This window comes from Sinohyriopsis cumingii, unplaced genomic scaffold (assembly GCF_028554795.1).
Source record: "Sinohyriopsis cumingii isolate HCF-2022 unplaced genomic scaffold, ASM2855479v2 utg004304l, whole genome shotgun sequence".
In the NCBI taxonomy this organism is placed as follows: Eukaryota; Metazoa; Mollusca; class Bivalvia; order Unionida; family Unionidae; genus Sinohyriopsis; species Sinohyriopsis cumingii.
In genome coordinates this window covers 37501-39708 of record NW_028316717.1, presented here as the reverse complement: position 1 = coordinate 39708, position 2208 = coordinate 37501, and positions in this window count along the sequence as shown.

The window sequence follows — 2208 nt, the reverse complement described above, 5'->3', positions numbered from 1 at the left end:
GCCGACATAGCAATCTAGACCTTTCATTGGCCAATATTCCAATGCAAACCCCATGGAAAAATATCAAGGGGTTCCCGAGATATTCAACATTTAGTGAAACGGCATAAAGTCGATTTTTTGAAAAGTCATATGTTTTGACGCACCCACCGCCCCGACCAACAGGGAAGAGTTCGAATCTCGCAATTGACATTGCTTTATAGCTCTCGTAATGGCCGATCTGCCAAAGCAAACCCCATCAAAAAATTCCTATCCGTTACCGAGATAATGAATAAAATAAAACCGAGAAGTGAGACTGTGGCGCTAGTCCTTGTGTACCCCTGGCTTTCCCTTGGTGCAAAGCCGTTGGTAGCAAAGGCACGATTTCAAAATTGAAACTTTCCTGACCAACTACCCCCATATAGAATTTGGCACTATATATAGGGAAGAAGTGATTTTGGGGTCCTATACATTGCATTAGAGACGTAGTACGATAGCTGGTTTCTTCCCTGTTGCGACCGATCGCCTGGTCGCATCGGGACGATCGACCCCTCGTTGGATAGGTCGTCCCAGCCAGCATGCAATGCCGATCTAGCCAGGAGTGCTAGGAGTAGAGCGAAAGGTAGAGAGAGAGAGAGGCAGGGGCACCCTCTCTCGCTCTAGTAGCGATATGGCTTGGGTAGTGTCTGTAAGGTTAGGAAGTTGAAACTTTCCTAACTAACTACCCACATATAGTATTTGGCACTATTATATAGGAAAAAATGCGTTTCCTATGGTCTCGATTGAATGTGAATCGAGACGAGAGAGAGAGAGAGGCCGATAAGGCAGGCAGGCAGGTAGACACACACTCTCTCTCTCTGGTAGCTAGCTAGGTGCGATCGAAGGCTAGCCTACCAAGGACAGGACAAGCGTGAAGGGAGAGAGGCAGGCACGCTCTCTCTCTCTGGTAGCTAGCAAGGTGCGATCGAAGGCTAGCTTACCAAGGACAGGACAAGCGAGAAGGGAGAGAGAGAGAGAGGCAGGCACACTCTCTCTCTCTGGTAGCTAGCTAGGTCCGATCGAAGGCTAGCTTACTAAGGACAGGACAAGCGAGAAGGGAGAGAGGCAGGCACACTCTCTCTCTCTCTGGTAGCTAGCAAGGTGCGAGAGAGAGAGTGAGGAAAGGCTTGGGGAATCGAGGGTTTGGCCGTGGTAGAAAGCCCTTGGTAAAAACGGAACGAATTCAAAAAGGTGCACCTTTTGGGCAACTTTTTGACCAACTACCCACACATAGTATTTGGTACTATTATATAGGAAAAAATGCGTTTCCTATGGTCTCGATTGAAAGTGAATCGAGACGAGAGAGAGAGGCCGATAAGGCAGGCAGGCAGGCAGACACACACTCTCTCTCTCTCTCTGGTAGCTAGCTAGGTGCGAGCGAAGGCTAGCCTACCAAGGACAGGACAAGCGTGAAGGGAGAGAGAGAGGCAGGCACGCTCTCTCTCTCTCTGGTAGCTAGCAAGGTGCGATCGAAGGCTAGCTTACCAAGGACAGGACAAGCGAGAAGGGAGAGAGGCAGGCACACTCTCTCTCTGGTAGCTAGCAAGGTGCGATCGAAGGCTAGCGTACGAAGGACAGGACAAGCGAGAAGGGAGAGAGGCAGGCACACTCTCTCTCTGGTAGCTAGCTAGGTCCGATCGAAGGCTAGCTTACCTAGGACAGGACAAGCGAGAAGGGAGAGAGAGAGAGAGGCAGGCACACTCTCTCTCTCTCTGGTAGCTAGCTAGGTCCGATCGAAGGCTAGCTTACCAAGGACAGGACAAGCGAGAAGGGAGAGAGGCAGGCACACTCTCTCTCTCTGGTAGCTAGCAAGGTGCGAGCGAGAGAGTGAGGAAAGGCTTGGGGAATCGAGGGTTTGGCCGTGGTAGAAAGCCCTTGGTAAAAACGGAACGAATTCAAAAAGGTGCACCTTTTTGGCAACTTTTTGACCAACTACCCACACATAGTATTTGGCACTATTATATAGGAAAAAATGCGTTTCCTATGGTCTCGATTGAAAGTGAATCGAGACGAGAGAGAGAGGCCGATAAGGCAGGCAGGCAGGCAGACACACACACTCTCTCTCTCTCTCTCTGGTAGCTAGCTAGGTGCGAGCGAAGGCTAGCCTACCAAGGACAGGACAAGCGTGAAGGGAGAGAGAGAGGCAGGCACGCTCTCTCTCTCTGGTAGCTAGCACGGTGCGATCGATGGCTA